General features: G+C 54.0%; 2 non-coding genes across 2 annotated transcripts; one reads left to right on the plus strand and one right to left on the minus strand.

The window, feature by feature from the left end:
• Positions 1-325: 325 nt before the first annotated feature.
• Positions 326-397, plus strand: TRNAG-UCC (transfer RNA glycine (anticodon UCC)). Its single transcript has one exon. It is a non-coding gene; the product is annotated as a tRNA-Gly (tRNA).
• A 305-nt stretch (positions 398-702) lies between these two features.
• On the minus strand, positions 703-775 carry TRNAV-CAC (transfer RNA valine (anticodon CAC)). The gene has a single exon. It is a non-coding gene; the product is annotated as a tRNA-Val (tRNA).
• Positions 776-8,647: the final 7,872 nt, after the last annotated feature.

Consider the following 8,647-nt stretch of genomic DNA (forward strand, 5'->3'; position numbering starts at 1 on the left):
AGAACCAACTCGTGGTAGAGAGAGGGGGGTGGGAGGAACCACTGCGTGAAAGGGGGAGAATGATTGGGGAAGACGGAACTATTGTCCTTAGTGAGGGGGGTACAAAGAGAATTGAGGGTGACAGAGGGTAAAACAAAGCACAAAGAAACTCTTACTTCGCCGCCAAGCCTCAGAAGGGAATCCCTGACGCAGCAGTTATTGCCGCAGTGAGGAAATTGTGGTAATATCCTTGTCCATCGCCTCGCCAAGCCCCCCTTATGGGGAGGATGGTTGGGTCCAAGTGGGTGAGCTTGCAGAGGGAGGCCTGGAAACGTTTTCTTGTCAGGCGTTGGTGGTATAGTGGTTAGCATAGCTGCCTTCCAAGCAGTTGACCCGGGTTCGATTCCCGGCCAACGCAGCGTTCCCCTTTTTGCACTTGACTTTTTTTACCCCTTTTTTCACCGAGTCCAAAGCGGATTCAGAACGCACCTGCACCCGAAGGGCCGCATCCCGCCGCGCCCGGGTGCGTGTTACCTACCTCAGGCCCGGCGGTCGCCACCGGGACGCGGCGGGAAGCGGGTGCTGGCCGGTGGGGTGGCACATGGTGCCGTTACTTGTCCCGCAGCGGGGCCTGTGAACCGTCGAGGGACGGCGGGGAAAGAAAGATAAACCAAAGGGGAAAAAGGAAAGAGAAAAAAAACGAGCGACAATGGAAAAAGGTGGTGTTTCCGCCCGGGATCGAACCGGGGACCTTTCGCGTGTGAGGCGAACGTGATAACCGCTACACTACGGAAACCCGCTGTGTAAAGGTGTTCCGGGCGCCGGTGATGTTGGTGCCCTCAAGTGGGACTGAGCCCACCCCTTACCTCATGGCAGCTTCAGACAAAACCTGCCCCAAACGCCGAGAAAAGCGGGGCGGGATAATAGCATTAATTAGTGCTAATGACTAATTAGTGCTTCTGGAGGCCCACCTGCCCCGGGGGGTGGCTGAAGCGGCTCCCCGCGCCGCGTTGGGCTGCATGGCGGCGGCGCTCCCCTCAGGAAGGGGCCGGCTCCAGAGAGGCCTTTGCCGCTTCCCGCTCAGGGGGAGCCGAAGGGGCTCAGCCCGAGCCGGCCCCGCGGCCTGCCCCGAGCTGTGGTGGCCATCGGCAGACCCGGGCCTGGCCTCAGCGCCCCGGAGGCGGGTGAAGGCGCTCGGGACGTTCCTCGCTCGAAGGCGCAGCTCCTCCTGCGGCTGCTGCCAGCAGATGTCGGTAGAACAGAGCCGGCAGGGAGCGGGGCGTCCCGCGGAGCCGCTGCGAGGGGGGGAGCGGCCTCGGCGCGGCCCAAGCTGGGCCCCGTTTGCCCTCCCTGCGAATGGAGCTTGTCCCATGCACGCAGGACTCTGTTCTCGTCCCTGCAGGGAGCTGGGCAAGAGGACGGGGCCGAGCAGGGCCGTGGTGCCCGAATCACCCTGCGGTGAGCGTCCCGTCGCTGAGGTTTGGGTCTGTCCCACTTCATGTTAATGCACCCGTGGCAGACGCTCTTTTGGGGTAAAACCTCGGCCCTTGGAATCGGGCACTAATATGGGAATCATTTTTGTTTGTCGAAGTGTTTAATGCTCTGCTGGCTGCAGAGGAGATCTTCGAAGGGGGAAATGTCTCATAAACCCAGATGGAAGGGAAAGGAACCTCGCTTCTAATAAAACCGGCTTTTAATAAAACTTACTTTTAACAAAATCCACCTTTAATTTTACCGTTTTGTAGCTGATCTCTTGGTTTGGGGCTAAAAGGGATGGAGAGGAGGTTGTACCATGTCCTTTACCCCCAGTAACTTATCCTGACCTGCCTCGCGATGAGCATTAGAACACGACGTTAAAGTCCAGGGCAAACCTGAAGCCTTGGGGCTTGTTTGCTTCGCGCTGCTGTTGAGCTCCCTTTGTTGGGCTCCCCTTGCCTGCAGGGGAGGACTCTGGCAGCAGCCTTTGCACTGTGCGCAGTGGAGTGCGCTGAGGGCAAAGTCCTCTCCCTAGAGCAGGAGGAAGTGGGTCTGCAAACTGAGCTAAGGACATCATCAACGGGAAGATTCAAAGGCTTCTGGGTTTGTTTTCCTCCACAGACCCCTTCCAGGCTGGCGAGCCGTGGAGAAAGGAGAGCTGCAGAGCAGACAGCCCCAGGCAGGAAGCTCTTGGAAGGCACCTGTGGGAGGCAGGAATGGGATGAAAGCTGTTGTGCTGCCAGTGCTAACTCCCAGACCTGCAGAGTGCAGGCATTCTGGTGGTCATTAAGACAGCGCTGGGCTCTGGCAGCCTTGAAACCTACCGTGTGGGTGGGGTGCGGGCTCTAGGTCCTCCTCCTATGGGCAAGTCTGAGGTCACAAAGCTCCCTCTTGGTGCGGGCTGCATCGTGCTGGAATGGCTCCTGGGGATGTTCTTGCTGTTCTTACAGAGCTCCGCTGACAGTGACTGCTCAAACTTTACCTGCAGGACAAAGAGACTTGGCAGCAGTTTAGCCTCCCCTCCAGCCCCTGACCTATCCCACTTCCTCTGCTCCCAAGGCTTACAACCCCTGCGGTGCTGCTCGGTGTGAGAGCTCTCTCCACCTCACTCCCCTCCTCAGTGACAGTCTAGAGAGCCAGGAAGGGCTGACACATAAACCCCCAAGGAAAGGAAAGCAGGGGCTCATTGGGAGGTGGAAGAGGGCTCTTCTTTGCTATTATCACCAGCATCTGCCCTTTCTGAAGGAGGGAACCCTCCCCCTGCCAGTCCTTTCAGCAGTGCGCTGGAGGCAGCCATGCTGGGCTTTGTTTGCCTGCCACGCTGCGATGGTTGTGGAGTCCCATCTCCCCTTTCCCTCCCTCTGCTCCCGAAGCAGCCTGCGTGGCTGTTACAGGAGAGGGGAGCTCGGAGCACTGCCGCGCAGGGGAGCTGACAATCAGGGCTGGGAGACAACGCTGCCTCGCACAATACCCCCCCAATTAGCCATTCATTTCTGCTCCCTCTGAAATGGGGAGCACAGCCCTTGTGCTGGGAGATAAAACAAGAACGGCTTCAATAGCACTGATTTAAATTAGGTCAGGCTAGCTTTTGTGTGGCAGGGACCACACAATAGCAGTCACACGACTGTGGAGGGGAGCAGCATAAAGGAAAAGAGGCCAAGCAAGTGGCACAGATGCTGGGAGTCAGTGGGTGCTGGGAGATGAGGGGTGTATGCACAGGAGTGATAGCAGAGGGGCAGGCACTCCATCCAGCACGTGATGCTAATACATAAAAGGGCACACATGGTCAGCACGGGACACAGGTCAAATATTGCCTCTGCTAAGCCAGACCTATCAGCTAGTTCTGCCACACCAAGGGGTGCAAGAGCACAGCCATGCCCCCTCAGCACTGGGGACTGGGCTGGTTGCAATCCTCAGCGCTGACTATCACCAGGGTTTGCGGTTTCTGTCCCCTGAGCAGTTCATCAAAAGCCCACACCTAACCCGAACCCCTGATGTACTGTGAAATCCTGCACTCAGGTCTCTATGTATTGGTGGGTTTGGGGGAAAAAAACGGCATTTTTGCCTCTAAATGATCTCTTAACCCAGGTTCTCAAAGACCTCTTCAGTGAGAGGTCCTTCAGTGAGAGTTGCCCAGGAGAGCATGAGCACTGGAGGCCAGTCCCAGTTCCCATTAATATTCCTATTGCTGTTATTACAGTAGTTATGCAGATCCATGTGTATCCGGCACTGGGAGAACACAAGAGCTTTCTTTAGCAATAACACTGTGCTCAGAGCTACCTGCAAGAGCCAGACCTTTTCAGGCCAGGCTGAGCAAGCTGCTGTCGTGGTCTAAATGGGTTAATGCAGTTAAGTCCATATGCAGAGTAAGGGCAGGTAAGTTTAAAAGCAAGAGTTCACCCCTGCAAGTCTCCCAGGCAGAAATCTCTCACACTGAATGGTCTTTTGTGACCAAGATTGGACTTCTACAGCTAAGAACTACTGATGAGAGACGCTGTGGCTGGGGAAAAGCTGAAACCCATGATCAGCCATTTAATATGGCATTCTTCAGCTGTGTCAAATCAAAGGACAGCCTGATACTCTTTGGCAGCTGCAAGAAATAATTGTAAAGATAATACTTTTAATTTAAGGCAAAGGTTTATCCTATTCCAAAGTCTTCAGTTTCTTGCTGGAATAACAATTATTACAGTTTTCAACTACTGATATACAAAAGTGAGTGAGCCACAAAACTGCGTGTGCCAGCCAGTGCCAAAAGGAGAAAACGAGGTTAAACCCTCAACTGTCAGTTATTCTTACTCTCCTTCATTTGGTTCTTCCCACACAAATGGCTTTTTTCAAGTCCAAGACAACTTGTGGCCATCACTCTGTGGCCATCCTCAATGGCACATGCAGTTCCAGGCTGATTTAAAGGCACCACTTCCTCCATGTCTGCAGCCAGGAGAGCGTTCAGTGGCCAGAAGCTGCTATTGGAGAGATCCACACTAAAAAGAAGTTGGCCCTTTTTAACAGCAAGTGTAATTAAGCACTGCAATAGTGCCTGTTGCAGGGAGGTGGCCCTGAAGGCACCCAGCCAACGGGAGGCCTCTTGCTAAGAGGTATGTTCATGTTCAGCCAGATGGTCAGAGCTTTCATGCAGGAAGCTCCTAGTGAAATTATCTCCCCAGTTTATGTCGGGAGCCCGTCTGGAGCAACCGTAAGAGCCCTAATTCCCCTCCAAATACAAATAGATGGCTGCTAGTTTACACTGCTTTACTGCTATGCTTATTCTTAGCCTTTCAGTTGTGAGAACGCGACTAAAGCACCACAACAACAAAGTCACACTTGGGCTTTCAGTTTGGTTTGCTCTCTAAAGCCCTTGTCCACACTGCAGGGAAGACTGGAGGTGCCTGATTCCAAAAGCACTTTGGGGTAGCACAGAAATCTGTTACCTGAATTGTTCTGTTCCTTTGCTCCCTTGCTGCTGCCTCTGGTGCCTCTCCCTGTACACGGCACAATGAAGAGGCAGGATGCCAGCTCTTACGAGTACCTTACAGATGTGAGCACTGTGGGTTCCAAACAAGAAGACATAAAAATTACATATAATCATGTTAGTAGTACACACATCCATGTCTATAAATAAATCACAACTATACAATTAGGTAGATGCAGCTAGAGATCAGCGTTCTCAAGCAAATAGCACAATTTGGGATGTTCCCGAGTGGTGATTTTGTACCTGCCAGTATTACTGAGATGGACTCTATAACCCCAACCACTCATTTGAGTGCTTCAGCTCTCCAGCAACCCCCAAAGCACTGCAGAAACAAGCAGGTTTGCCAGAAGGCTGGTTTATTCCCTGGAGATTTATTTGCTGTTTGGCTTGGGGGTATTCTGATCGGGTTTTAACATTTATTTATTATTCTTATTCTTGCTTTTGTTTATTTCTTCTTCTTTGATCAGCTCCAGCTGAGCCGGGAGAGGGTGGGAGGAGGGTTTTGTTCCTCGGGAGATAACAGGAGGCTGTGTGTGTGCAGCCATGGTGACAAGATCCAGGGCGCTTGCTGCCTTCCAGGCAGTTTGCTCCCCAGCCCCTGCTCCGGGGGAAAGTGGGGCAGCAACGAGAGGAGCTTTTGTTGCTCAAGTGCTTCAGCTGTTGTACTAATTAAGCAGAGAGCTCTCGTGCCTTCCCACCTCCCGGGCCTGAGGAGGATCTCCTTGGGCCCAAAGGAGAGTCAAGAGGCTGTGCTGCTGCTCCTCAGCATCCTGCTCTCTTCTGTTTCAGCCTTGCTGGGTGACCTGTGGGCAACCCTGCGCCTCAGATTCCCTGGCTGCAGGGGGGAGGAAATGAGAGAGACCAAGCTCAGCACAAGGCCAGATGGAAACTGCCACCCTGCTGTTCAAGGTGTTATTGTCGGTTTAATGCAATATGTTCCCAGCTTCTCAGACGTGCTGACTATCAGCAAGATTGCTCTTTCCTCCTTCTCCAGCCTTCCCCGGATGCTATCCCTTTCTCCCTTGGAGATGCCAGCCCCTTTCCCTCAGTTCTAACAGCATTTCTGCAGCCTCCCCAGTGGAGGAACCTCTTTTGAACCCCCTCTGGTGTCTCTGGAACGTGCTGAAGATCTCGTTCATCCCCAGATGGTATTGGGTGACCTGCACAGGGTGCTGTGACAAGGAGAGCAGGGTGGGGAGAGGGCAGGGTTAGTGGGAGCTAAGCAGCCTCTGCTGCAGGCATTACACACCTTACCAAAGCACCACAGGTGTTTAGGGAGGAAAAGAGGCTGGAGATATGGACAGAAACAATGCAGGAATAGGAATGCTGCAGGAATCCAGCAGCCCATGGAACTGAGGGCTCAGCTCTGGAAGGTGCCCACCCACCAAGGGCTGAAGGCCAGGGCTGCTCCCTGCGCCCACTGCACTCAGTTGGGTATCTCCATCCCAGGATCCCACAGGAAGGAATTTAGGGCCTCGCTGAGGAACAGATGGTCTCCTCTTGGGCCCCATCTGCCAGGCAACACTGGAGCAGTTGGGCTCTGCAGTGCTGAGCAGGATCTTGTTTGCTTTCCCCTCGTGTCAGCAAGGTGGAACTCAGGCCTGCTGTTACAGCCCAGCTTTCCAGGATGCAGCCAGGAGCTCGAAGGTGAGGGACAGGCACCGTGGCATCAGCCAGCCCTGATGCAAGTCAGAGTCTCACCTGAGAAGAGGTGCAAGAGGTCAGGATGCTGATGGGAAACCCTTCATTCATGGGCAGGAAGAAAGCATGTGGCTAAAGGAGAACTGTGGAGTAAAGTTGCACAGGGGAGGTGCCAGGAGCAAGAGGCACGTGAGCCTCATCCGTGATGGACTGGTTAGTGCCTGGACTACTGGGAAACACACTGAGCTTACCCAGAGCATTCAGTTCCTGAGCTGAGAGAGGGGGAATGGCAAGGGTGTCTGCCGTCTGAGACCACATCAATGTGATTTGCAGGGTGCCTTGGAACCCTGGTGAGCTCCCTTACTGACCCACAGGCAGCCAGCTCGTGGCTGCTCTGCAGGAGTTGAGCCTTAGTGATGGGAAATCTCTGGTAGAAATCCTTGTGAGCAGGAAAGCAAGCCAGGGCCTGAAGTGGCCCTTGTGCTGGGCTCGTCCCTCACCAGCTCTCAGAGATGAGGCAGAAGGGATTGGAGAGGCGGACCCAGTATCTTAGAGCTGCTCCTTCTGTCCCCACTTGGGCACAAACAGTCTCCATCCGCTGGGGACGTGAAGTGTCTCTAGACACTATTAAGCACACACAAAAATAGCAAGTGAGAGCAGCTCCCCTTTAGCAGCACCAAAGATTGCTGCAGCACGGCTGATAAAAGAACTTCACTTCTTTTGTAAGGCTGTGGTGCTGAAGCCCAGCATCGAGCACTGCAGAGATCATGCACTAGCACATGTTTTCCAGCGACCTTGGCCCCAGCAGTCGGGCTGCTGAGGTCCTGCTCTCCCAGGTTGCCAGGTTAGGCAGGCAGAGCTCTAATGGTGCTTGGTGAGCAGAGGGCACGGAGCATTACTTTATCCCCTCCCCTGAGGGTTCCCATCCGCAGAGGCTCCGGCGCAGGATGCTGCCTCTCGCAGCTCTGCAGTAATCAGCCCAGAGGCAGAAAGTGGAAACTTTCTGGTTGCAGCCACTTAGTTTCATTAGAAGCCTTGAAAGAGAAAACAGGCCTCAGGTCGGGCAACGAGAGACATGCAAGAGGAGGGGGAGAGGGGTTTGCAGCTTTGCTTTACATGTCTATTAGCAAGGAAGCTTCAGCTAAGGACTGGAGGAGGGAAAGGGGCAGAGAGGCAGCCCGCAGCTGGGGTCCATCACCTCTATTGTTGGCACTGCTGTCAGGAGATCAGACAGCTCTGGGAACCCTGGTCTAGCTCAGGAGAGCAGAATGAGCAGAATTCCCACCCTGCTGCCCTGAGGCTCTCTCCTGCCTCGCATCCCCTCTGGAAGGATTTGGTCTGAATTGCTTTCTAAAGCCTTGTGCACTACAAATTGTATCCCCTTTCCCAGGGCTCTGTTCCAGGGCTAAATTGTCCTTATCACTGCAAAGAATTTTCCCTCATGTCTAGCCTAAGGCGTCCTCATTCAACACAAACATGATACTCTTCAGAGGCAGACTATTAAGGGCTGGAGTCGCTTCCTAATCACATATTGATTTCAGTGAAGCGGAGCTCAATGGAGAGGAGCCTGCCCAGCCTTGCTCCATCCCCCTTGTGTCCCAGGAGGCTGTTTTGTGTGAGGCTAAATGCCTCTGTAAGTGCCTCTCATCTTTGCACTCCCTGTGAGCCATTCTGCACACATGGAAGCATTGAGCACACGAGCAGGCCTGGCATCGCATCCCCTTTTGGCAGTAGGGATGTTATCCGCCTTGCTCTCCGGGGCAGTGTGTGCCTGCAGGCTCTCCCTAGCAGAGCCACCAGCACAGCCAGGCAGGAATTCTGCCTCCAGTAGCAGGCCTTTACCCCTCACTTCTGCTTTCATCCGTGTCCTCATCCAAGAGCAGAAACCACTTCAAGCCTCTGAGCCCTATTTCCCTGCTTAGGTTTTCACTGAGCCACCTCAAATAAAGCAACACGTGCACCCCAGGGGCTTTGGGAGGGCTTTGGCAGTGGGGCAGAGCTGTGCATGTCTGGGAGGCAGCTGGTGGTTGGGGGTTTGCTCCCTGACCAGAAGCAGCAGCCCATATTGGTGGTTCATGGTAT

The sequence above is a fragment of the Neopsephotus bourkii genome, unplaced genomic scaffold (assembly GCF_033783945.1).
Source record: "Neopsephotus bourkii isolate Nb327-2 ecotype Australia unplaced genomic scaffold, CSIRO-AGI_Nbou_v1 NB_838, whole genome shotgun sequence".
In the NCBI taxonomy this organism is placed as follows: Eukaryota; Metazoa; Chordata; class Aves; order Psittaciformes; family Psittacidae; genus Neopsephotus; species Neopsephotus bourkii.